Source organism: Notamacropus eugenii, chromosome 4, assembly GCF_028372415.1.
Source record: "Notamacropus eugenii isolate mMacEug1 chromosome 4, mMacEug1.pri_v2, whole genome shotgun sequence".
Taxonomy (NCBI): domain Eukaryota; kingdom Metazoa; phylum Chordata; class Mammalia; order Diprotodontia; family Macropodidae; genus Notamacropus; species Notamacropus eugenii.
The window spans coordinates 10798937-10826844 of NC_092875.1; the positions used below are offsets into that span (position 1 = coordinate 10798937).

Sequence of the window (27908 nt, forward strand, 5' to 3'; positions counted from 1 at the left end):
CGGCTTCCCCAGCCCGGCGAGTGCGGGAGCCCTCGTACCCTTGGGTCCAAGGAGGGCCTGCGTGCGTGCGTGCCAGGAGCGGGGACACCTGCTCGCAGCCGGCTCTTGGCCCGCGCCCCGGCTCCGCGCCCCGGCTCCGCGCCCGTGGGTGGCACCGCGCCTAGGACAGCCACACAGAGCTCCCCTTCATCGGCCCCCAGCCCTCGCCGCCTCTTTGGTAACTGGCGGGTGAGCCGCAGCTAGCTACTGGAGCCCCTGAGTACCTTATGGGGAGGGCCGGTGCTCCGGAGATGGACGTTTCCCCTGCCCAATGGCGAGCAGAAGTCGCCGGAGGATGCGCCAATCGTGCCTGGTTGCTGGGCGTCTCCCTTCCCGCCTGGCCAATGGGAAAATTCGTGCTCCGCCGGGCTGGGGGCTCGGAGAAGGGCCTGGGGAGGCCGGGCGGAGGCGGAGGCGGAGGAGCGGCAGCATCCGCGGCGGCAGCAGCATCAGCAGCGGCGGCGGCGGCAGCAGCAGGGGGACTGCGTCGTTTCGTTGTCTGCGCCTGGATTTCCTGCGGCCCGGGGCAGCGCGGGGCCGGGGAGTCCCGGGCTCGGCACCTCCCGCCGCCAGGACCCGATCTCCCAGTCCCGATGGAAAGTTTGATTAATGGGGCGAGCTAAGCCCGCCCGCGTCGCGGCCCCCCACCCCTGGCCCCGGGAGCCGACGCCGGCTCGGAGACCCCCGGAAATCCGGGGAGACGGCCCTGGGAATCCCGGCCGCAGGCGCGGGGCCCTGGAAGCGGCATCCAACTTTTAGACGGGAAGGCCTCCTGGGCTGCCCGGCCCGGGATTCCCTTCCAGACACTGAGCGCACTTGGTTCTTTTGGGTTTTTTATATTATCCGGGAGAGGGCAAAGGTGGAGGGCGGGCTGAGGCAGACCGCGGTGGCAGGCATCGGGGCCCCGGCGCAGAACGAAAGGCACTCCTGGCGGCCAGGGGCGTGCGGAGGAGGAGATCAACACACGCACCCTCGGACCCGCACATTCGGACACACGCGCACTCGCGCGCACCCCAGCGCCAGGGCCATCCTTCAGCGAGAGCGGTTTAATAATAAACCCCGGAGGGACTGAGCGTGCCGAGGTCGCGCCACCGAGCAGGTAAGCGCCGGGCCCGGAGGCGGGCTGGGAAGCCCGGCTCTGGCTCCCCTCCTTGCCCGTCCTCTCCGGAGGATGCCGGCCACCGGCTGGAGGGGCTTGCCTCGGCTGGGTGCCCTTTGTGGAAGGAGGGCGGGAGGCAGGGAGACTGCGCTTGAAGAGGGGGCTGGAAGCGAGTGGCACCGCGGCCCTCCGCGGGTGCGGGGTCCCCAGGAACCGGGAGGGGCCAGCGCCGGGGCTTGGGCCGCGGCGGGAGAGATGCTGGCTGAAGAGTTGGGGGGCGGGGGATATTCTCTAAGGCGGGGCGGGGAAGGCGCCTGGGGAGTCCGGGAGCATCAGGCTCTCGCTGGGGAGATCGGGGACGGAGGGGTGAGGGGGGAGATGCTGGCCGCCCTGGTCGAGGGGAAGAGGGCGTCTCGTCTGCTGCAGCGCCAGGGCTGCCCGAGAACCGGGTTTTCCTTTGTCTTGCCAGGGTGACGGCGGGGGTTTTCCAGATGCCCAGTCCCCGAGGGACTAGGCGCGAAGCTTGGGCGGGGGGTGGGGAGGGTGGGCACTTGCTCCTCAGGGATCCTCCTCCTCTAGCTCTCAGGGTGGGAAAATCTCCCGACCTCAAACAGCCGACATTGTGTGATAATCCTGGCCGCTGACCGACTCGGTGGGAGGAGGAGAGGGAAGGAAGGAGGGGGCTCTCGGCCCGGGGTGTTCGTGGCAAGCCTTGTCTCCCCGCCTGCCTAGGTAGGAGCAGATTTGGCTGCTGTCCCACCGAGGGAGAGGCCCCTCAGCCAAAGGCAGCAGCCTGGTGCCGCAGCGGCCGCAGCAGCAGTCGTGGGCAGCCCAAGTTTGTCGGGCTCTGCGCTCCCTCTCCCTAGGGAGCTCCCACCGGGCAGCTCCGGGCATCGCCCCTTCCCCCCGAGCCGGCGCTCCCTCCCTCCCTTCTCCGCGTCCCCTATCCCCTATTGTTTGCCTGAAGTATCTCTGACTGGCGGGTGTGCCCGGTGCATTTCTTTTGGACAGTTTTAGAGACAATCTGTCAATTAGCAGCTCGACAGCCCTTGAGTTCGTTGCAATTTCGCATCTCCCTTCACCCCCAACCCCTCTCCCTAGGGCTTTCTCTGCCAAAATCCCAGAACTTTTAAAGCCCTCATTCGGCGATGGGAGCCTGGCTTTCGGTCCTGGGAGCCCCCAGCTCCTCCCTGTGTCTCTCGGTGTATCTCTGTGTCTCTCCCCCTTCTCTCTCTCTCCTTCCACCCTCCCCCGCCCCCCCGCGGCTCGAATGCTGCAGTCTGCTTCAGTGGATTGCCAGGCTCCAAACTTTGATGGAGGAAGGGAAGTTACTGGGAAAGGAAGGTGAATGTGTGAGGGCTAGTGGTTCTGGGGCCCCGGGAAGTTAGTGAAAGTGCTGGGGGAGATGCTGAGGGGCATGGAGGGAAGGGAATGAGCGAGCTGGGCAGCCACTTCTCCGAGGGGGGAAACGGCGACTCCTTTTTTCCTGGTAGAACTGGCCTTCCCTGCCTCTTAATGATAACTGGTTTCCAGAAAGCCCCGATTTTATGGAAATTAGCGGGAGAAGGGAGCTTGCGGGGGAAAGCCAGAGGGATGCCTAGCAGTGACCCACGAGGTAGCCAGGGAGATAAGAGCTCCCGGAAACAGCTTCGAAAATGCTAAATAGCTTTGCTCGGATCCACTCTGGGAGAAGGAAGGATGATGCATTAGGGGAAAAAGGAAAACAAAGAAAAAAGGAAAAAAAAACATCTCTGGGTTTGCACCGAGGAGATCTGTGCTTCAGTGCTGGCCTGCCCTGCCTCCTAGCAGCGGGTGACCTTGGTCAAGTCCTCATCTCTTCCCAGTGCCTCAGGTCCCTCACTTGTAAAGTGGGAGGTGGGGTTGGATTCGATGTGAACCCGGCTCCCGGGGCAACTGGCCTGCTTTGATCCGAGGATAGAGATTTCTGTTGTCTTGGCACCAAAGAATGTTTGTGTGGGTGAGGCTTGGGGAAGGAATCCAGGGCCACCGTCTTTTCCTGCCCTGCAGAAGCCCTGTGGTCTGGTCTCCATTGCATAGTGGTCATTTTCAGGGTAAATGTCCCGATGGAATTCCCTGACTTGCCAGCAGCTGAAAACAAGCTGCTTTTTTCTTCCTTTGTCTGGAGTTTCCTTCACTTTACTCAATATCTCTGAATTATCAATACTTCTGAGAGTGGTGATTCCCTTGTGAAGGCACTCCCTCTTGAAGCATTGATTGACTGAACAGTGGAGTCACCAGCCCATCTGAACCTCCCTCTGTGGTCAGAACTTTGTGCCTCCAGCCCAGGGAAGAAAACCGGGACTCCTGACCTCAGACAGACAGGAGACTTTAAGGAAATAGGCCTGGAGATGGAAGGGACCTCAGAGGTTATAAAATCCATTCCCTCCCCCATTGACACAGGAGGAAATAGAGGCTCATGAAAGTTAAGTGACTTATCCAAGGTCACATGCGTAGTCTATTTCAGAGCCTGGCTATGTGCCCAGGTCCACTGACTCCAGAGCCAGGGCTCTTTGTCAATTCTTTTTATTCCAAAGCTCACAGCCAATTAGAAAGATAAACAGTGAAGACTGCTTACTAACAATAATAGCACGCACCTACTATGTTCCAGGCACTGTGCTAAGTGCCATGAGGTGCTATCATTCTCCCCATTTTACAGTTAAGGAAACTGAAGCCAGACAGAGGTTAAGTGACTTGCCCAAGGTCACGGAGCTAGTAAGTGTCTTAGGCAATTTGAACTCAGGTTTTCCCAACCCTGGGCCCAGTACCCTATCGACTGCACCACCAGGCTGCTTACCAATTCAGTTCTTTCTAATTGGAAACCTACTCAATCAAGGGCCTCACGGGTGCTAATGGCACCAGGGCAAAGCAAAGCTGAATTATACAAAGTGACCATTCATTGGAGTGAATCAGGGAAAGACCTAAAGCGTGCTGGACTGGAACTATGACCTCTTAGGGGAGCTGAGCTCTAAAAGATGCTAAGACTTAACCAGGGAAAAGAGGAGACAGAGGCCATTCTAGGCAGAGCAAGAGGGGAGAAAGAATAATTACCCCGACCAGGATCCTGCTTTGGCTTGACTGCTGCATAGAGTGCCTAGGTGTAAAGGGATGGAGGGGCCTCACCAGGGAGGGCCTTGAATGCCGGAAAATATTGGAACTTTTCTTCCTAGGCTGTCCATGTGAGCCAATAAGAGGCTTTGGGCAGAGTGTGGCAGAAATAGATCTTTGTTAAAGGATGATTATTCTGCTGGTGTGTGCGTGTGTATGCGTGTGTGTGTATGTGTATGAAAGATGGATTGGATGAAGAAGGGGGAAGACTTGTTAGAAGGGGTGGGCCACAGTCTAAGTGGTTGGTAGGGAGATGGTGGGAGAGGACAGGAAGGGGTGGAAGGAAAAGGGAAAGATAGTGGCAGAGGCTTAGACAGCTTGGGAGTGCGCTGACTCCTGGCTGACAGTCAGGGAGAACAGTAAGACCAGATTCCTCACAGGGCTGTCGCAAAGATCAAATGAGATATTATTTATAAAATGCTTTGCAAACTTTAAGGCCCTATAAATGCTAACTATTATTAATTAATTAATTATTAGATTCTAATTATTATAATTAATTATTAGTTAAACAGACTACATAATTAATAAAATAAAACTCATAAACATATGCCAAACAGCATTAATTAATCAGTTGCTTTGACAGGCTAGAACACTGGGCCCAGTGTGAGGCTAGAACGGGATACAATAGCCCAAACCCCTAGAACAGTCTGCAGTGGCTTCGAGAGGCCTTGCTTCCAGAAATCAAGAGGCAGTGCTTCTCTGGCTTCCTTCAAGACTTGCTCCTGCCTTCTGCAGCCTTATCCCCCATAATTTTCAGGCTTTTCCTTTGCGGAGTATTTCCTGTTTGCCTTGTCATATCTTGCTTGTGCACAGTCATCTGCCATTAGAGCAGGAGCTCTTTGAGGACAGGTGCTGTTTTTTGTCTTTCTTTGTATCGCCAGTGGTTGGCCCAGTGACTGACACATGTTGTTTTGTTGTTTCCTAACCCCATTGGGAGTTTCCTTAGCAAAGACACTGGAGTGCTTTGCCATTTCCTTCTCCAGCTCATTTTACAGATGAGGAAACTGAGGCAAATGAGTAAAGTGACTTGCCCCAGGGTCACCCAGCTGAAGCCTCCTCTCAGAGGCCAGATCGGAACTCATCTTCCTGACTCCAGGCCTTGGTGCTGTATTCACCATACGCCCTAACTGCCCTGACACATAGTAGGTACATAATAGTAGGTGTATAGTAGGTGATTGTTGCCTGCCTGCCTGGCAGTTATAATGCTGTGCTTTGGCAGACCACGTTTGTTTGGTTCTGGGTGTCACAGGTTAGGAAGGTGATTGATAAACTGGAGTCATAAGCTGCTATATGAGAATTAGTTGAGAACTGGGAGTGTTTATGGTGGAAAAGAGAAGACCAGGGGTGGAAGAGAACATGGGAGGTGCCTGCCCTGGGGAAGAGGGTTTAGCTTTCTCTTTTCCCCAAGAAGGGCAGTGGCTAGAAGTTGGATGTGAGGAATTTAAGTCAGGCAACCTTCCAAAGACGCAGAGATGGCCAGACGGAGATCTGGGCACCTCGTGGGCCTTCAGGTAGAGTTCTATAATTATTACTTGTTGAGTCTGCAGTGGGGAAGAGATGCTCAGTCCATTGTGAGTTGCGCTGGCTGACTGGGGGTCCTTCTGAACCCTAAAATTCTATGACAATTGGGGGGCATGACAGAGTCAAAGATAAAATTCCAGTTCGTCCCCCAGATGACTGATGACATGGTAGCCATTGCCAGAGCTAGAAAGATGGGAGCAGGCTTTTGGGAAAGGGAAAGAAGCCCAATGGATGTCCTATGGCCCCTCCATTCAGCCCACTGGTCTTCTGCAGTTGTTACAAACACAGCATTTCATCCCTGGGGGCCAGATGCCTTGTGCTGACGTTAGCTAAGCTGGTTCTCAGACAGCTGACAGATGGGTCTGTCCTGGAAGCTTTTCTTGGACCTGTGCTCCTCCCCTATAGTCTTAAAAAACCTGGAGTCACCCTTTGGGCAGGCCTGAGGAGACTCAGGGCATGATGGGATATCTGTCATCAAATGGTTTTGTGGGGAAGTGGGATAAAATCTTTTCTGCTGTACCCGTGAGGGCAGAACTGGGAGCATTTGGTCCCCAAGTATTTATTAAGCACCTACTGCATACCAGACACTGTACTAGGGATATGAAGACAACGTAAGAATGTCTCTTCTCAAGTAGCATCATACATACATTTATAAGCATATGGAGAATAAACATATATACAGGATAAATACTGAAGAGTTCGGGGGAGTTGGGGGGAAACAAGTAATACCTAATTCATGTATGAGGTGATGCTTCAGTTGCAATTGAAGGAGAAATGGAATTCTCTGGGATTTGGGGAGGAGAAAATACAATCCAGGCATGGGGAACGGCCATTACAAAGATTCAGAGATGAGAAATAGATTGGCCTGTGTGAAGAACCTAGAGAAGCCCAGTTGGCAAGCTCTTGGGGGCAGGAGGGAGAAGTGTCTAATGACACTTGAAAGCCAAAAGAACACTAGATTGTGAAGGACTTCCAAGGCTCAATGGAGTAGTTTATATTTTCTTTCAGAGGCCATGGAGAGCCAGTGGAATTGATTGAGTGACAAAGTCAGGTCTGTGCTTAAGGAAAATCAGGCTGGCAGTTGCATGTAAGCTGCAAAGGGATATATTTAAGCTCCATGTCAGGAGAAACAATTTATGCTACCTCCAGATACATTGGGCTTTCTCGGGAAGGAATTATAATAATAGCAGCCAAGGTTCTATACGGCAGCTAGATGGCAGCACAGTGGATAGAGCCCGCTGGACCCGGAGTCAGGAACTTTGTTGTTGAGTCATTTCAGTCAAGTCTGCCTCTCCATGACCCCATGTGGGGTTTTCTTGCCAGAGATACTGGAGTGGTTTGCCATTTCCTTCTCCAGCTTATTTTTACAGATGAGGGAACTGAGGCAAACAGAGTGAAATGACTTGCCCAGGGTCACACACGTGTCTGAGACCTGACTAGACATCAGGAAGATGAGTCTTCCTGATTCCAAGCCCATTGCTCTACCCACTGCTCCATTAATTTAGTTCAAATCTGGCCTCTTTCTAGCTGTGTGACCCTGGGCAAGTCACTTAACCTCTGTCTTAATCCAGTGGAGAAGGACATGGCAAGCCACTCCCAATATTTTTGCCAAGCAGACCCCATGGACACGGGGTCATGAGGAGTTGGACAAAACTGAGCAATAATAACAGAGTTTAGGTAGCGTTTTAAGGTTTGCAAAGCACTTGCAAATGAGACATTATCTCATTTGATCTTTGTAGCAACCCTGGGAGGGAGCTGTTCTCGTTATTCCCATTTTGCAGATGAGGAAATAAAGACTGAAGGAGATGAAGTGATGAGCAGGGTTACACATCTAGTGAGCTGCAGAAGCAGATTTGAATTCAGATCTTCCTGCCTCTAAGTCCAGTGCTCTAGCCATTGCACTAAGGGGCTTTCTTCCTCACTGCAGTTTCTTAAGCAGAGGCTAGAGGGGGTGTGTTGTAGAGGGGACTTATTGGTGAGCTATGGTCTAGACTGGCCCTGAGATCCCTTTGAACTCTAAAATTCCATACTTCTGTCAAGGACAATTGTTCTCATCATATTTTCTGAAGGAGAATAAAACCCAGGCAGGCCTGATGCTATTAGTCTGGGCAGTGTCTGCCTCTCTGGGGGTTTCACAACCATCACACAAGTCAAACTAGGAGAGCAGGCTTCCTCCATGGTATCCACATTGGGGTAACTATAACGTCCATCTGAGCCTTGGGCACCACATTTCATTTCATGGTGATGGGCGCACGAAAGGGTTGAAGAAACCTCTTAATGTCCTAACTCACTGACATTGGAGTTACCAGGGTATCCTGGTATCAAGCTGGGGGGGGGGGGGATTTTTTTTTGCCTTTCTACCCATCAAGCATCTCCTCCTGGCTGTCATCTGATTCCATGACCATGATCTCCCCACTCAAAGCAGGCAGGTTTTGTCAGGTTCTGTGAGACCATCACCTTGTCTCTGATAACAAGATGACCCTTCTCATCGTTAACTGTCCTTCACATTCACTTGAGGCCATCCCTTCCTGTCTTTCCCAGCAGATTATAACTTCAAACATCATCCCTTCAAATCCTTAGCTTCTCCCTTTGTATTGGTTGTTTCCTTACTGCCTTCCAACAGACCCATATCTCCTCCATTCTTTAAAAAATAATACCTTATTTTCCCCCTATTGCATGCAAAACCAATTTTTAACATTTGTTTTAAAAATTTTCCAGTTCCAAATTCTCTCCTTCCTTCCATCTCCTTTCCCCTCACTGAGATAGTAAGCAATTTGATATAGGCTATACATGAGCAATCATGCAAATCATATTTCCGTACCAGTCATTTTGTGATGGAAAATGCAGACCTAAGAAAAAAACAAGACAAAATAAAGGGAAAAATAGTCTGCTTTGATGGGCATTCAGACCCACCAGTTCTTCCTTTGGAGGCAGGTAGCATTTTTCATCACGACTTCTTTGGAATCATCTTGGCTCCTTGTATTGCTGTGTCTCCTCCATTATTAAAAATTATCGTTAGACCCTGCCATCCCCTCAAGCTAGTGTCCTATTAGGAAAGCTGTCTACAATGCAGTCTACACTTCCTTTCCTCAAACCCATGACTCAACCGTTGGCTTCCAGCTTCATCATTCCACTGAAACTGCTCTCCCAAGTTACCCGTGATCTCTTAGTGACCAAATGGGCTGGTCTTTTCTCAGTACTCCTCCTTTTGGACTCTCTGCTGCCTTTGACACTGATGACCACCCCCCATACTCTTGTGTCTCTGGGTTTTTATAACATTCCTCTCTTCTGGTTCTCCTCCTACCTGGCAGATCATTTCTTCTTAGTTTTCGTTGCTGGCTCACCATACAGATCAAGTTGCTTAACTGTGGATATTCCTCAAGCCTTGGACCTTTTAATGGATCTCTAATGACCTCATCAGCTGCCATGGGTTTAACTATCATCTAGACCTTCTCTGGCAGCTAGGTAGCATAGTAGATACTGAGCTTGGAATCAGGAAGCCTATTCCTGAGTTCAAATCCAGCCTCAGACACTTCCTAGCTGTGTGATGCTGGGCAGGTCATTTTGCCCTGTTTGCCTGTTTCCTCATTTATAAAATGTGCTGGAGGAAGAAATGGCAAACCACTCCAGTATGTCTGCCAAGAAACCCCCAGAGGAGTTCACAGAGAGTCAGACACAACTGGAAAACAACTGAACAGCAAAGCTTTTGTCTGTCCCCTGAGTATCAGTCCCATATAACAATCACTTATCGGGCTTTTCAAACTAATTATCCTGTGGATACCTTAAATTCAACCTGTCCCAAACTGAACTTCACTTTCTCCACCCCACCCCCAATCTTTCCTCTCCCAAACCATCCTGGCTCTGTTGAGGGTACCGCCATGCTTGTGGTCTCACCATTAGCCTTGAACCCTCTCTCTTCCTCACCCCACACAGCCAATCAACTGTCAGACCTTGTTTCTTCCTTCACAACATCTCTCCCATCTGACTCTTTACTTCTACTAATTCAACTGCTGCTGAATTTGTTTCTCTGCCTCAAGTCTCTTCATTCCGTGCAATAATTACGGCTAGTGTTTGTATAGCGCTTTAAGGCTTACAAAGGACTTTCCAGCCATTATCTCATTTGATCCTTGCAATGACCTTGGGAGGTGAGTGCTATTATTATCCCCATTTTATGAGTAAGGAAACTGAGGCAGATAGAGGTGAAGTGACTTGTCCAAAGTCACCCAGTTAGTATGTGTCTGAGGCTGGATTTGAACTCAGGTCTCTAATTCCCTTGTTCTGTCTCCTGCAATCTATCCTTTACACTGTTGCCAAGATAACTTTCCAAGATGTGATCTTAATCAACTCCAACGGATCCTTGTTAACTCTAGGATAAAGTATAAGATCTGTTTAGCTTTTAAAGCCCTGCTCATTCTGGTCCTGTCCCATCTTTCCAGCCCCTGCTTGCATTCTCTGGTCTGGCCAAACTGCGGGGCCTCCCCACCCCTTGCCCCCTTTCTTCTGTACACACGACTTTCCTCTCCTGTTCCTGTGATCCACTGTCCCAGGTGCCTGGAATGTGCTCGCTCCTCCCCTCCAGCTCCCAGAATTCCTGTCTTCCTTCCCATCCCACCTCATGCAATCTTGCCTGATCCCCCAGCACAGGGAGTGCCTTCCCTCCCAAGTGAGCATACATCTGATTACTTTGTATATACTTATACTTATTCTCTTCATATTTATTCTATGTATCCTTATCTATACCCCTGTCTCCTTACCTCAACTGTGAACTCCATGTGACTAGGAATTTTAAAAAAATCATTGTCCTTGTGTCCTAGTACCTAGAACAGTGCCTGGTATGCAGTAGGTGCTTAAGAAATGCTTGAAAAGTAACACACATTTATTAAGGACCTACTGTGCACCAGATGCCAGGCATATTGCTAAGGTGCTGGGGATTCTCAGACCAAACCAAAACCAAGAGTTTGTCCTGCTGGGAGGATGCAACATATTCACAGATAAGCAGATATGGAGGAAACCTATGAGTCATTTTTAAGAGGAGAGGACACTAAGGATTGTGAGTTTTAGGAAAAGCCATGTAGAGGAAGTGACAAACAGAACTTTGAATTAGGGATTCCAAGGGGCAGAAATGAATAGGGAAAGCATTGAGGGCATGTGGGTCCCCCTGAGGTGAGGGGGAGATGGAATGTTACACAGGGAAGAGAAAGTAGGCAAGTTGGTCTGGAATGTTGTATGTGTGTATGAAATTGGTCAAGAAAAATAGATGGCTTAGAGCTAGGATATAGGTCCAAACAGAAGAGAGTGCTTCAAATGCCAAACAGAGAAGTTTGTGTTTGATCCTGGGTGGTAGGGAGCCATTGGATCTTACTGAGCAGGGGAGTGACATCATCGATCTCTGTGTTAGGGAAATCACTTTGGTAGCTGTGTGGAGGATGGATGAGAGAGAAGGGGAAGAGATTAAAGGTAAGGAGACCAAAAAATTAAAAGAGCTGCTTTAAAAAAAAAAAAGGCACTCATGAAGGTATCCATCATCCTAGGTGATTTTATTGTTATGGGCAATGGGCAATGTTATGGGCAACTTTATTGATACCTATCTCAGTCTACTATACTTAGACTTGGGATCAGGAAGCAGAGTTCAAACCCTGCCCTGGGGACTTCCCACCTGGGTGAAGCTGAGCAAATCATTTAGCAGCAACAGCAACAACCGCAAATATTTAATCCTGCTTATTACGTACTGGGGAACGTGCAAAGTGCTTTACAAATACGATCTCATTTGGTCTTCCCAACAACCCTGCGAGGTAGGCGCTGTTATTATCCCCATTTTGCAGATGAGGAAATTGAGGCAAACAGAGGGTAAATATCTTGCCTAGGGTCATAGTCAGTGTCTGAGACTGAATTTGAACTCAGGTCTTTCTGACTCCAGGTCCAGCACTCAATCCATTACACTACATGCCTCTAAGAAATGAAGTTGAGAGAAGGAAATGCTGTTATTCAGAAGTTAGTGAAAAGAAAGATGAAAGGTGATTCTCCCTCCTCCCTCCATTCTAGGGCCTGAACCTTCTGAAATTTCTTCACAGACCCCAGACCCAAAGCCTGAGAGGTACCTCAGATATCATCATTCCACTCCTTTAATAATTCAATCCAATTCAACAAACATTTATTGAGCCTCAACTAAGGGAATTTTCAGCCAAATCCTTCTTAAGATGGCAGAGTTGGGAGGCACCTAAGGGATGCTCCCTCAAGTCCCTTAGTCTGACTCGTACTAGAACAAGAATCCTTTCTACAACAACTCACGTGGAACCTTGGAACCTTTGCTTAGAGATCTCCAGGGATGGGAAGCAGTCCTCCCCCTTCCCATAGCCACATAACCTTGGGGCCATTCCTTTCCATTCTGACATGTTGTCCCCAGTCTTCTATTTTCACTGGGACAAAAACAGGAGAGGAGAGGGAAGGTCAAACAGTGGGAAGGCACAACCTAGAGTATTGTGCCTGAGGGATGGTGCTGCTTGGAGAAGGAGGGCTTTGGCTCTCATTCCCTCAGGGTTGGAAGGATAGCTATGGGGCCCCTCTCCAGGCAGCTTTCCTCCAGCACTCCCCCTCCCCCATGGGCAAGGACCAGATCAGCCCCTCTTCTCTAAGACAACATGTTCTCCCTAGAACATCAGATCCTAGAATTTGGGGATAGAAAAGGACTCCAACAGTTGTCTAGTCCAACCTGTAGCTTCAAAGGAATTCTGGCTGTATGGTATAGCTAAGTGATCCTCCAGCCTTTGCCTGAAGACCTCAGAGGAGGGGGGCATCCATTCTCATTGATAGGAAGTTGTCCTCACATCTGGCCTGAATCTGTGTCTTTGCCCATTTGGGGCCAAATGGAAGAAGTATTCATTTCTTTTCTTCATATTGTTGGGCAGTTGTTCATTTGTGTCTGAGTCTTCGGGACCCCATGAATTCATAGCTTGCCAGGCCCTGCTGTCCTCTATTATCTCCTGAAGTCTGTCCAAGCTCATGTTCGTTGCTTCCCTGAGACCGTCTATCCATCTCATCCTCTGACGTCCCCTTTTCCTTTTGCCTTCAGTCTTTCCCAACACCAGAATCTTTTCCAATGAGTCCTACCTTGTCATTACACGGCCAAAGCATTGAAGCTTCAACTTTTGTATTTATCCTTCCAAAGAATAACCTAAATTAATTTCTTTAAGCATTGACTCATTTGATCTCCTTGCTATCCAAGGGACTCGCAGAAGTCTTTTCCAACACAACAGTTGACAAGTATCGATTCTGTGTCGCTCAGTTTTGCTGATAGTTCACCTCTCACAGTCATACATCGCTACTGGAAAAGCCATAGCTTGGACTATAAGGAGCTTTGTGAGCAAGGTGGTGTCTCTGCTCTTTAGCCTGTTGGCCAGATTTGGCGGGGCTTTCCTTCCTGGGAGCAAGTGTTTTTTCGTTTCATGGCCGTAGTCTTCATCAGCAGTGATCTTTGAGCCCAAGAATAGAAAATCTGACCCTGCTTCCATTTCTTCTCCCTCTCTTTGCCAGGAAGTGATGGGATCAGTTACCATGATCATGTTTGGGTTTGTGTGTGTGTGTGTTAAACTTCAAGCCAGCTTTTACACTCTCCTCTTTCCCCTTCATCAAGAGGATTCTTAATTCTTCTTCACTGTCTGTCATCAAAGTGGTTTCATCTACATATCTGAGATTGTTGATATGTCTCCCAGCAACCTTAATTCTGGCTTTTGATTCATCCAGCCTGCCATTTTGCATAATATACTTTGCATATAAGTTGAAAAAATAAGGTGAAAATATATAGCCTTGTACTTTTTCCAATATTAAAGCAATCACTTGTTCCATATTCAGCTCTAACTGGGACTTCTTGACCTGCATACATGTTCCTCAGGAGACAAATAAGATGATCTGATCCTCCCATCTCTTTGAGGATACATAGTTGAGACTTTAGAGTAGTCAATGAAGCAGAAGTAGACATTTTTCTGGAATTCCCTTGCATTGTCCATAATGCAGCAAATGTTGGCAATTTGGTCTCTAGTTCCTCTGCCTCTTTGAAAACCAGCCTGCTGTCCTGGTAATTCTCGATTTACATATTGCTGAAGCTGAAGCATAACCTTGCTCAGTTGTTCAGTAATTTGAGCATTTCTTGACATTGCCTTTCTTTTGGACTGGGACGTAGACTGATCTTTTCCAATCCGGTGGTCACTGTTGAATTTTTCAAATTTGCTGGCATGTTGAGTGCAGCACTTTAACAGCATCATCTTTTAGGGTTTTAAATGACTGAGCAGGAATTCCATCACCTCCACCAGCCTGACTGCTGCAATGCTTCCTAAGGCCCACTTGATGTCATTCTCCAGGATTTCTGGTTCTAGATCAGTAACCACACCATAGTGATTATCTGTGATCTTAAGAGCTTTCTTGAAAAGTTCTTTTCTGTATTCTTGCCACCACTTCTTAATCTCTTCTGTTTCTGCTAAGTCCCTACCATTTTTTCTTTTATCATGCCTATTTTTGTATGAAATATTCCCTCCATATCTTTAATTTTCTAGAAGAGATCTCCTGTCTTTCCCATTCTATTATTTTCTTCTATTTCAGTGCATTGCTCATTTAAGAAAACCTTCTTATCTCTCCTTGCTATTGTCTGGAATTCTGTATTCAGCTGAGCATATTTCTCCCTTTCCCCTTTACCTTTCACTTTCCTTCCTTCTCCAGCTATTTATAGAGCCTCTTCAGAAAACTTTCTTGGTCTTTTTCTTTGAAAAAATTTTTTTTGTTGCTGCCTCCGGTAAAATATTGCGAACCTCTGTCTGTGGTTCTTCAGGCACTCCAGCTACTAGATCTAATCCCTTAGTTCTATTCGTTGCCTTTGCTTCATATTCATAAGGAATTTTATTTAGGTCATGCCTGTACAGTCTGATGATTTTTCCTACTCTTCTTAAGTCTGAATTTCACAATAAGAGGTTCATGTTCTGAGCCACACTTAGCTCCAGGTCTTGTTTTTACTGACTGTATAGAGCTTCTCCCCCTCTGGCTGCAAAGTCTCCGATCAGTCTGATTTCTTCATTGGCCATCTGGTGATGTCCATTGTAAAGTCACTTTTTGGATTGTTGAAGAAAAGTGCTTGTCATGGCCAGCAAGTTGTCTTGACCAAACTCTAGTGTCTTTGCCCTACTTCCTCTTGTCCTCCAAGGCCACACTTGCCTGTTATTCCAATTATCTTTTGATTTCCTACTTTAGCATTCTAGTCCCTATGATGAATGGGACATCTTTGTTTGGTGTTATTTCTAGAAGATATTGTAGGTCTTCATAGACCTGATCTGCTGTGTCCTCTTGGGCTTCCATGTTGGAGCCCAGACTTGTATCACTCTGGTGTTGAATGGTTTCCCTTGGATTCAAACAGATAATTCTCTCATTTCTGAAACTACATCCCAGATCTGCTTTTCTCTCCTTTTATTGGCTGTGAGAGCTCCTCCATTTCTTCTAAGGGACTCTTGCCCACAGTAATATAAGTAGAGATCACCTGAATCAAATTCACCCATGCCTATCCATTTGAATTTATTAATACCCAAGATGCCGATGTTTAAACTTTCTGTCTCCTATTTGAACATATCCATCTTACCTTGATTCATAGATCTTACATTCAGGATTCCCAGGTCATATTGATCTTTATAGCACTGGATTTTCCTTTCATCACCAGATGCATCCACAGCTGAGCTTCCTTCGGCTGAGTTGCTTCATTAGCACTGTAGCTCCTCATAGTTGTCCTCCGCTCTTCCCCAGTAGTGTATTGTCACCTTCTAACCTGAGGGATTCATCTCCCAATGTCATCTCTTTAGTCATTTTAATACTGTCCATGGGGTTTTCTTGGCAAAGATCCTGGAGTGGTTTGCCATTTCCTTCTCCGGTGGATCACCTTTTCTCTGAACTCTTCCCATGGCCTGTCCATCTTGGCATAACTCATAGTTTCACTGAGCTACACAAGCTCCTCCATCGCAACAAGGCAGTGATCCAGGACCTCAAGATATAGCCTCCCCTTCTGCCCTACACCTCCCAAAGTTCTTAATTTATCCACCTATGACATGGACTATAGGCCCTTCATTCACCATCTTGATTACTTTCCTCTAGTCTAGACCAAAGGTGCCAAATATGGGGCAGCAGGTACCAGATTAAATGTAAACGAGAAATAGCTAACAAAATAAATAAAATACAGTAAAACACAGACAACATCGCCTTAACAAATTTTGTGTTCCATTTGAGTTATGCATTGTTTCCCTTCCTCCTTCTCAAACCCCCTCGAGAAAAGGTCAGCATTTGATATGGATAGATGTATGGAACCATACAATAGATAGTTCCATATATCAGTTCTTTCTCTGGAGATGGATAGCATCTTCCTTCCGAAGTCCTTTGTGGGTGACGAGTATTTATAATATTCAAAATAACTTCGTCATTCACAGTTATTCTCCAAATGATATTGCTGTTACTGTAAACAATGTTCTCTTGGTTGTACTCATTTCACTCTTAGATTCTTTCATGCAAGTCTTCCCTTATTTTTCTAAAATCAACCTGCTCCTCATTCTTACCGTATGGTAATATTCCATCACTCAGCCGTTCCCCAGTCGATGGGCATCTCCTCATTTTCTATTTTTTTTTTTGCCACCACAAAGAGAGCTGCTACAAACATTTTAGAACATACAGGTCCTTTTCCTTTTTCCCAGATCTCGTTGGGAAGCAGACCATGCCAAAAGGGTATAATTCCAGATTGCTCTCCAAAATGACTGGACCAGTTCACAGTTCCACCAACAGGGTATAAGTGTCCTAATTTTTCCACATTCTCTCCAACATTTGTCATCTTCCTTTCTGTCATTTTAGCCAATCTGATAGATGTGTCTCAAAGTTGTTTTAATTTGCATTTCCCTAATCAATAATGATTTAGAGCATTCTTTATATGACTATATATAGCTTTGATTTCTTCATCAAAAAACTGCCTGTTCATATCCTTCAGCCATTTATCAATTGGGGAATGACTCATATTCCTATAAATTTGACAAAGTTCTCTATATATTTGAAATATGTGACTTTTATCCAAGACTTTAGTTGTACAAAACCTTTTTAATTCATTGTAATCAAAATTATCCATTTTACATCTCATAATGCTCTCTATTTCTTGTTTATTCATAAATTCTTCTCCTATCCATAAATCTGATAGGTAATATGTTCCATGTTCTAATAATTTACTTAGATAACATTACATTTTAAAAGTAAGTCAATTGCATATTGACTTACTCCAAGACATTTTTAAGTCTGGATTAATGGCCCCCTTTCCCATTTGAATCTGGCACCACTGATCTAGAAAATATTGTCACTAAATTGTGATGCCCAGAACAAAGTACAACACTCCAGATGAGGTCTGACTAAAACAGAGGACAGTGGAGACTCTCCCTTATTCCTGGTAGTGATGCTCCTGTTAAAGGCACCCCAAGATCGCATTATTTTTTTCTTCTGTGACATCACCATGCTGACTCATATTAGACTTAGGGTTCTCAAGATGTTTTTCAGACCCATTTTTGTCTAGTCCGTATTTACCCCTTTTCTACTTGTGTAGTATTTTTTGACATCTAGTGTAATTTTTTATATTTATCCTGATTGAATGGGATCTTACTGGATCCAGATCAGTGTTTCAACCTGCCAAGGGTGGTAGCTCAACTGAGCTTTGCATCATCTGTGGATTTGAGGATTGGACCATCTCTACCTTTATCCAAGTGAGTGATAAAAATGTTAAACAGCACAGGGCCAAGTACACATCCCAGAGGCACCTTCTGCCAAGTTGACTTTGAACCATTAACGACTAGGTCATGCAAACACTTCCAAATGTCTAATTGCATTATTGGGAAATACACATCTCCTCATCTTTTCCACAAGGATAGTAGGGGAGAGTTAATCAATTGCTTCTGTAAAACCTGGGCAAAAGGATTTGCAACATTCCCCTGATTGATCAGTTTAATAACCCTGTCAAAAAGGGAAATAAGGTTAGTGTGGTGTGACTTGTGCTTGCTGAAGCCAGACCGGCTCTTTGGGGAAAGGAAATCATTGCTTCCCTTTCTAGATGTCCATCAACGATCTCTTTAATGAACCTCCCTAGCATTTCCTCAGGAGTCAAGTTGACTGGCCTAGAGTTGGCCAATGCCAATCTTATGTCTTTTTTTTTAATATCATGGCACCATCTGCCCTTGCCAGTCATGCAATGCCTTGTCCTTTTCCAGCATCACCAATGGGGGCTCAGAAATTCTGTCCAAGAGTTCATTAAGGGCCTGAGGATGCAGCTCATCAGGGCCAGGGGACTTGAATTCTTCCAGGACAGCTGGGGCTTACTTAGCTTGAATTTGTTATTTCTAGTGCAAAATTCATTCTCCTTGGCAGAGAGGGGAAAAGCAACATAAGAATCGAATAGCTTTGTCTTCAGTCCGTCACTCACTGAACATTTATTAAGTATCTACTGTGTGCCAAGTGCTAAGAATAAAAAAAAAAATGGAAAAGCCCCTACCCTCAGAGAACTTACATTTTAATGGGAAGAAAACACATAAAAAGGGGCTAGAAAGAGGGGGCATAGAGGTGTGGTAAAGGCCTGGACCTCAGCAACATAAGGCTAAAGCTCACCCTTCAGAGTCCAGGGTTCCAGGGAGAAGGTTAAGGTTATCAGGTTGGAGTGGTGGAGGTAATGGAATGGTAGGTAAGACATGATGTGGAGCCTAAGGATATCTAAAGTAAATCAAAGGTAATTTTTTTCAGGGATTGTGAGGGGAAATACGAGCAGTTGGAGGGATCAGGAGAAAACTTAATATGGGAGGGTGAATCTGAGTAGGAAACTGGGGCAGAAGTAAGGAAGGATTGTCAGATATAGAATACAACCTATACAAAGGCCTGGAGAGAGAAATACCAAGGAGGCTAGTTTGGACCACATAGTAGATGAAGGGGAACAGTGTGTAATAAGGATAAAAAAAAAAGACAGGAACCAAGTTGTGGAAAACTTAAAATGTTAAGTAGAAGGGTTTGCATTTTATCCCAGAGGCAAGACAGTGTCCTTGGAGCTTTTTGAATGGTAGAGGTACCTGGTCAGATAGTGCTATAGGAAAATTATTTTAGTACCCAGAACAGTTTGTCCTAGTCCTTCTTTGATCCCCTTCTATACCCTAGTAGAACTTTAAAAATCCTTCCCAGACCCTTTTTTGTAGTCCTTCAGTTTATTCACCAACCTATTTTGTGTCAGCTCTTTGGAAACTATGTTTATGGGACAGTACTATGCTTTTAAAAGCAAAATTCTTATTTAAAAATTTTTTATTTTGTTACTTTTTTCTCAATTACATGTAAACAAAAATTTTTTTACATTCGTTTTAAAAAATATTGAGTTCCAAATTCTCTCTCTCCTTTCTTTCCCTCTCCCCTCCTTGAGAAGGCAAGCAATTTGATATGTTATACATGTGCAATTATGCAAAACTACTAGCCATGTTGCAAAAGAAAATGCAGATAAACCCCTAAAATAATAATAAAGAAAGTAAAAATAGTCGCTTTAGTCTGCGTTCAGACTCCATCAATTCTTCCTTTGGAGGTGGATGGCATTTTTCATCATGAGTCCTTTGGAATTGTCTTTGAAATTGTATTGCTGAGAAGAGCTAAGTCATCTACAATTGTTCCTCATACAATGTTACAGTCACTGTTATACAATGTCTTCCTGGTTCTGCTCACTTCACTTTGCATAAATTCATGTAAGTCTTCCCAGGTTTTTCTGAAAAGAAATTATGCTCTAAGAAATGATGAGAAATGAAGTGGCACAGTCTTGTAAATATGATACTGAAGCTTATATTTATGTCTGATACATGACTGGAAGTTTCCATTAGTTGGAGTCTAAGCCATTCTGTTTTAAAAAATGAATTTTTGCTGGTATTTGACCCTCACTTGTATAAAGGGACCTCCTTTCTGGAGGCTGATAAACTTTCGGTTGAATGTCCTACCTGATGCTTAAGACAGTAGAATTTCAAATGAGTGCTAGCACAGCTTTTGATGACGAAGTAACTGGGTCATTTTTTTCTTTGCACTTTGGATGCTGGTATTTGCCCCTGAAACATGTACATATCCCCAGGGCTTTTCTACAAAAGGCCTATTCCAATATTTGTAAAAATGGTTTCTTTTGTATCCTTATCTCAGAAACTATACTAACCTTTGTCTGTTAAACTCAGATGTTTGGAATGATAACTTTGAAAAAGTAAGTTGCCTTGACATTATGGGGAAAAAAGGAGGGTGGGGAAGGACAGTTAGGTAAAGCAGTGGATAGAGCACTGGCCCTGGAGTCAGGAGGACCTGAGTTCAAATGTGGCCTCAGACACTTACTAGCTGTGTGATCCTGGGCAAGTCACTTAACCTGGATTGCCTCCAGCAAGTAAATAAACAAACAAATGAATAAATGCTTCTTGGTTATTTGTTGATTGATTAGGGAAGAAGAGGAAAGATTGACCTGAAGACAACTTAATTTGTTAAATTCACTGAACCATATTCTTTAAAAAAAACAACTGCAAAGCTTCATCATTTTTAATATATTTTTTATTAATGAATTTATTTTTAGCTTTCAACATTCACTTCTCCAAGATTTTGAGGTCCAAATTCTCTCCCCCTCTCCCCTCGCCCCACCCCAAGATGGGCAAGCATTCTGATTACCCCTTCCCCCAGTCTGCCTTCCTTTCTAACATACACAAAACTCCTTTCTCATATCCCCTTCCCTTCTATTTTCCTGTAGGGCAAGATAGATTTCTATATCCCATTGCCTGTATGTTTTATTTCCCAGTTGCATTTAAAAACAATTTCTAATATTCATTTTTTGAAACTTTAAGTTCCACATTCTCTCCCTTCCCCCCTCCCCACCCATCCTCATTATAAGGCAAGCAATTTAATATAGGTTATACATATGTACTCATGCAAAACACTTCCATAATGTCATGTTGAGAAAGACTAACTGTATTTCCCTGCATCCTGTCCTGTCCACCATTTATTCTGTTCTCTCCTTTGACAGTGTTCCTCCCTGAAAGTATTTGCTTCTAATTACCCCCTTCCTCCCATTTACCTTCCCTTCTCTCATTCCTCCCATCCCCACTCCCTTCCCCCTTAGTTTCCTGTAGGGTGAGATAGATTTCCATACCCAATTGAGTGTATATATTCCCTCCTTAAGTCATATCTGATGAGAGTAAGGTTCACTCATACCTCATAGTTTCTTGTGGCGCAATAGTATTCCATCACAATCAAATACTACAACTTGTTCAGTCATTCCCCAATGGATGGGGATCCCCTCAATTTCCAATTCTTTGCCTCCACAAAAAAAGAGCTGTTATCATATTTACTACCATGCTTTTATATTTTTCTTCTGTTACCTGCCTTTGGAGGTGGTAGAGGACCTTAAAATATGGAGGTAGTAATTTCTATGGGGAGGAAGCTTTCCCTTCCCCAGCCCCAAGAATCTACTCTGCAATAAAGCCCTGTTTGCCTTACTTCAGATAACTAACTGTTAAGAAGTTCTTCCTGATATCAGATCTGCAATTCCAACCCATTGTTCCTACTCCTACCCTAAATCCAAGTCAACATATATCAGATGCTTACTAGGCTTAGTACTGGGGACATAAAGACAAAAATGAAACCATCCTTGCCCACATTCTCCTGTGAGGCTATGACTTGTACACAGATGAGTATATTAAAAGGAAATCTGAGGAGGAAGGAAAGCCTCAGTTTCCTAATCTGTCAAAGGAAGGGTTGTTCTCCATGGCCCCTGTACTTGGAATCTCTGTTCATTCTTTACTTCGTGTACCCGTGGCTTATCTTCCATGAAACCATCCTTCATGGTTCCATCCAGAAGTGACCTTTGTGCCTTTGTCCATACCTCTCTTAATGTACATTCTGATACTGTTCTGTATTGTACTTGTCTCTGGCCTAGGTCAGCTTTTCAGGGCATGCAGTAGTGCCTCATCCTTCTCCAAAGTCTCCCTTGCCCAGGGCCTCCATCTTTGATGATTGTTGGGGGGATGAGTTGGGTTGAAAAACTATGGTCCAGCACAGCATCTGCCCTGAGATCCTTGTCCAAAGGACCTGTAAGTCCCATGTAGCTCAGAGAACAGTCTAGGGAAAACCTGCCAGGCTAGGAAGTGGTCATCAGTCCTTCTCATGCTTCCCAGCATCAGTCAGCCAATCAGTGAGCATTTGTTCATTTTTATTAATGGTAATTATTAATTGTTATTATTAAAGTAATTATTTTTACTCTAGGCCATTACTGTACTACATGCTGGGAATATAGAGAGAGATCAAAGACGACCTGTGCTCTGAAGGACCTCAAAGTGTAATGGAAAGGTAAAGTCAGGTGGTCATGGGTGAGGTTAGCAGGGGGCTCTGAGTGAGGTTAGCAGGGAGCTTTGGGGGAGGTTACCAGGGGCTCTGGGGGAGGTTAGCAGGGGCTATGGGTAAGGTTGGCAGTGAGATTGTTGGGGCTATGGGTGAGGTTGGCAGGGAGCCATGAGGCAGGAGACCATGGACAAAATCAACAGAGCGCCATGGATGAGATTAGGTTAGTTTATAGATCTGGAGTCTGTGAATTTATTTAAAAAAATTATTTTTTGAGAACTGCATTTCAATCTAATTGACTTCCTTTTTAACCCTGATGAAATCATAGTTCGGGTTAAAAAATGTCTGATTGTCAGTGGATGTGATTATGGTGAGGATGGAGCAGAGGAGGTTGGTCTGCAAGAGCGCCATGTTTTTTGTCAGTACCTTGGATGGAGACATAGAGGGCCAGCTCCTCCCTTGGCAGGCGGTCCAGAGACCTGGGACAGAGAGAGAGCTATGGGGGATTGGCTCCAAAGCTGGAAATGTTAGCCTAAAGCAGATGCAAGGATGTCATGAGAGCGGGGCAGGGTCTGCAGGGGCCCTCAGATGAGATCTGTAAAATGAATAGTTAGCATTCCTACGGCTCTAGCATTTATAAAGTGCTTTACAAATACGACCTCATCTTATCCTCACAGTAGACAGGGGCTGTTTTTATCCCCATTTTGCAGATGAGGAAACTAAGATAGATAATGGTGAGGTGACTTGGCCAGCATCACACAACTAGTAAGTGTCTGAGGATGGATTTGACCACAGGTGTTTCCGATGCCAGATCCAGGGTTCTAACCACTATAGGACATCATGGAAGGAGCGCTGGATTTGGAGGCAGGAGGGACACACCTTTCTTTGTATCCCAAGCGTTTGGCACGGTGCCTGGCAACAGTAAGTGCTTAATAAACGTTTACGACTGACTGGCTGACATACCTTTGATGCCTACCAGTGTCATGGCTGGGGCGAGGGGCTCATCCTTTCTTCAGTAATCTATTGAAGTGAGCTGTGGACCTTAAAGTACTGGATTGATGCCTTCAGTTATGACGGATGGGATGTGATAACCACAGTCACTGACTGCCCAGAGCATACAGACACATACACACACATGTACACACATGCATGTGTGTATATACATATATGTGTATATACACACATACACAATGCATATATGCAACCCACACACAACACACCTGTATGTACACACATATATGTGCATGCAATATATATACACAATATGCACACATACATGTACACCCATGCACATACATGTGTACAACAATGCACATGCCACACTACACTGTACATGTACACACATGCACATGCATATACACAGTACATGCACACAATTCACACACAAGCATGTATACCCCACCCCTGGAGTCACAATACACACAGAAATAAGAAGTGCCTTGGTTTTTTGCCCCAATGCAGAAGGCCACATGTAGCCTCGAGGTAGGTGGTCCCTGTCCCTTCTCCACACAGTCCCTCCTTGTCCCTGCTCCTTGTCTTGTCCTCAGTCTCTCCCCAGCTCCTCAGAGGCTCCCATGTTACTCCATGGGGCAGCATTTTTAAACTGTCTTAACTCTCATCCCCATTCATGGCCCCTCGATCCCCACCTTGCTTTATTAACACATCAGTCATGTTCCCTGTTTCTCCTGGGGGCATTCTAATGGAAGGCTCCACTTTCAGAGGGAGGCCCTGGATGTGATGTTGCTTTAGAAAGGAAGTTTAGCAGTTTGGGAGGTAATTCATTGAGAAATTTAATGTTTACTGGGTCCCAGTGAAAACCCCCTGTGCCCAGGTCTGGGTGGGACTTGGGGGTATGAGATGTAACACACCATACTCATCATTGGGTTCAAGTATCATAGAAGCGTACATGACAGGGACCATTCCATCCCATCTGCCCATTTTACGGATGAGTAAACTAGGGCTTGTTGTGAAGTGACTTGCCTCAGTCAGCCAGCTACTCAGTGGTAGAGCTGAGATTCTCTGGCTCTGGGACCAGGAGGTTTCCACTGTAACGTGATGCAGAGGCACAAATAAGAATGGATTTCCTGGAGGTGAAGGGAGTGGAATTGGGTCTTGAAGGCTGGGCAAGACATCAGTCATTCCCAAAGCTAGCGCCTGAAGACCTCTAGGATTTCCCTGCCTACTTGGATGGTAGAAAAGGCTTCTTCAGGCCCTGGGGCTGGGGGGGGGGGGAAGAAAGTGGGGAGGGGGGCAGGGCGGTACAGAGAGAGTCAGGGCTTCTCCTGAAAGTGTTCTAGCTGTCTGCTCCAGGCATTTCTGGTGAGTCCTGAGGCTGGATGTTGAACATGGAGGAGCCTCCAAGCTGTCGTTTAAGGATGTAGCAGGGGCTGACCTGGTGTTCCAATGTCCAACAGGCCTCCCCCTTTATGAAACCACTTCCAGAGCCTTTAGGAGCCACACAAGACCCTCACTTTTCTTATTTCTTCTTTTTCCTCTTTAGTCTCTGTATTTCAAAGTCAAATCTTGTTTTTAAGGCAAAGTGATATTACCTGGCTTTGTTTCCTGCCTTATCCCCAGATGTCACATCCTATGACTTTTTGCTGTTCCTGAAATGTAAGCCCATTCCGCAGGAGGAATGAAAACCAAGGAGCAACAATCCCAGAACTGTAGATCTGTAGGGACCCCCGACGCTGCCTGAACTCTCCAGTCTCACTGACTGATAGTCACACACAGTTGGCTAGGGTTGTTCTTGGGCCTGGGCTCAGAAGAAGCCAGGTCCTTCAAGGTCTCTGCTGAGGCTCAAGTCCAGGGGCCACAAACTGGGTTTTTGTTTAGTATTTTAATAACTGTATTTCAATATAGTTATTCCCTTTGGAATCTGTCTATTTTACTTAGGTTTCACCAAAGGAGACCATTCTCAGCCAATCAATAATTAGTCAAGAAACATCTATTAAGCGCCTACTGTGTGCCAGGCACTGTGCTAAGGTGAAGAATTCCTGCTCTGGGATCATCCTGCCCTTTGTAGATCCTGGGGTGTCATCAGTGACTATGAAATCAGGAAATAATGAGCTTTTCCAATGTTGGGACACTATCGGCTTCCTTCCCTTCTTGGTCCGAGCCTAGTAGTATTAGAGCCAGGAGGAGCCTTGGAGGCCAGCCAGGTTAAGCACCTTGCCCAGAGTCACACAGCTAATACCTGTCAAAGGTGGGATTTGAACCCAGGGCTCCTTAACTCCCTTTCTGGCATACTATCCAAGTATAAATAAGAAATGGAACCTCATTGGTTCCAGTGGAGAAAAAAATAGAGTGAAACGAAAAAAATGATGATGTTTTAAAAGTCCAGGTTGCTGGATGGATGTAAGGAATTAGTATTATTCTTAAAGTTAACACAGTTAGGAAAGACAGGAATGAAGCAAGTGCAGTCAGAAGGAAGAATTTAAAGGTTCTACCCATGTTAACTTGGGCTGCGCACTGTACCTGGAGTCAGGAAGGCCTGAGTTCAAATCCGGCCTCAGACACTTCCTAGCTGTGTGACCCTGAGCAAGTTACTTCACCCTGTTTGCCTCAGTTTCCTCATCCATAAAATGAACTAGGGAAGGAAATGGAAACACTCCAGTATCTTTGCCAAGAAAACCCCAAGTAGGGTCATGAAAAGTCAGAAATGACTGCAACAAGACAGAACAAATTGGGGTTTGGTGTATTATTTTGTTGATTGTCTGGGCTTAACAAAGCCAAGGAGAAAATGTTAATAATGGAAAATAAATTGAAAAGCATGTCTTGCCTTTTGGAGAGATGATTATTAAAAATTTACTAGCAGACTCCTGGAATAGGCTTAATTGAATTGAATTCACCAAACCTTTGCTGAGTACCTGCTGTGTTCGGGTTTCTATCCTTGGTGCTAGAATTTAAACCACGCATGTATGTAGTTCTAGATCACATAGTTCCTGTGCCCAAGGCCATCTCTCATGGGAAAGCACAAGCTCCCAAGTCCCTATGATGGGAGGGAGGGGGAGAGAAAGGAGAAGGAGCAGGGGCCTGGTCTGGAAGACAGGTGAGGTGGGAGACACCACTTTCCTTGGGGCCAAGTGAGGAGGGAGCATAGTTTTTTTTTTTCCCCAATTGGTGCTAGAGGGATTTTTCACCAACCTCATCAGTCCTAGTTGGTACATTTTAAAATTATTTAACTTATGCAGATTAGAGCAGTTACGTAGAATGCTCTTGTGGACTACATTTTCTTGCCTGCAGAAGGCCCTCGGTCCAGTATGTCGGAGCTGGAGGGAGGGTGGGCTGGGAGAGGTCTGGAAGTCATCTCCCATTAGCTTGTGAGTTTATTAGATTAGCTCATTGTCAGGAAGAAAATGACCCTGTAAGAATAAGGAGAGGATGTGCGGGAAGGGGAGGGAGGCTTGGCAATAGCCCAGGGTGAGCAGGATTGCTGGGTGGGGGAGGGGAGACTCTGGTGGACTCCTCCCCTCTTCAGGCAGTGATAGACAGGAGAGTTCTAGGCCTGAGCATGATGCCTTTCTGGACCCAGGAAGCCTTACTTGTGTGGTTGATGGTTTTGAATGATAATCACAGAATCTCTGAGTCAGAAGGGGCCTCCCAGGTGTCCAGCCCCATGTACCCCTTTCTCACTTCCACCTTTCAGGAACCCCTCTCTTCCTTCAAGACTCAGCGCAGATATTACCACCTACATGAAGCCTGCTCTGATCTGTGGTGCCCCCACTCCCAGCTGCTATGGCCTGCCCTCCTTAGATGCTTTGTGTTTATGTTTACTGGTTAACATTTATTATTCTTTACCCTGTATGTGTTCTATATGGGCATTAGAGGGTAAGTCCCCAAGGGCAGGGACTGTTTGGCCCCTGTCTTTGTATTTCCAGTACCCAGAACAGGGCCTGGCACAGAGTAGGTGTTTAACAAGTGCCTGCACACAGTAGGTGTTTAATGCTTGGTCTGATCTTTCCAAAGCAAATACTTGCTCTGCTGCATCTTATGTGACTCTTGTCCAAGTTCTCCCATAAATAGCCCTCAGGGAGTCCACCAACATAGACATTGTGTGGAGAGCAGCGGGGCACATGGGGGTGCCTCCCCCTGGCTGGACATCTCTTTCTCTGGCTTCACATCTCTTCAGATAGATTTTTAATCCCGTGTCCCATCACTGTCCTTTGTCATAGTAGCTCACATTCACTATGTATCTCCCCATTGCCTTCTGGGTGACCCATAACTTTAATTCTTCTGAAATTGTGGGTTACCCACCACGTTTCCCAGACATACAGCATCCTCACAAGTTATTAAAAGCCTTGCAGAATTTGCCCATCAGTGTCCTCCTTGTCCACTTGGGGCCCAGTTTAGTGCTCATGTGTTGTATTTGTCCAAAATATGCATACTGGTGCCCCTGTCCATAATAGACTATCCCTCCAGTTGGACCTGGAATTAGGAAGGCCTGAGTTCAAATCTAGCCTTGGACACTTAATAACTGTATGAGCCTGGGCAAGTCACTTAATCCTGTTTGCCTCAGTTTCCTCATCTGTAAAATAGGGATTCTAATAGCATCTACCCCCTAGAGTGGTTGTGAGGGAAAATGGAATTTTTGTCAAGTGCTTTGCACATTTTAGAGTGCTATATAAATTCTAGTCACTATTATTTGTTATTAGCTGCCTATCACAGTCATGATAGGCATTCTTCATCCATTTGGTTTTTCCTGTGTAGATGGTTAGACTGAACTCTTTTGAATGATTACGGATTTGATTTAGAA

At 45.9% G+C, this 27908-nt stretch overlaps 1 protein-coding gene across 5 annotated transcripts in view; it reads left to right on the plus strand.

The window, feature by feature from the left end:
* Positions 1-488: 488 nt before the first annotated feature.
* The window catches only part of ARVCF (ARVCF delta catenin family member), a 352355-nt gene continuing 324935 nt past the window's right edge, over positions 489-27908 (plus strand). For 2 of the 5 annotated variants that reach the window (XM_072599775.1, XM_072599774.1), the window contains exon 1: positions 489-1138. The gene's annotated coding sequence lies outside the window, so the exon portion shown is untranslated. The remainder of the gene's footprint in view (positions 1139-27908) is intronic. The other 3 variants (XM_072599778.1, XM_072599776.1, XM_072599780.1) reach the window with 3 other exon arrangements.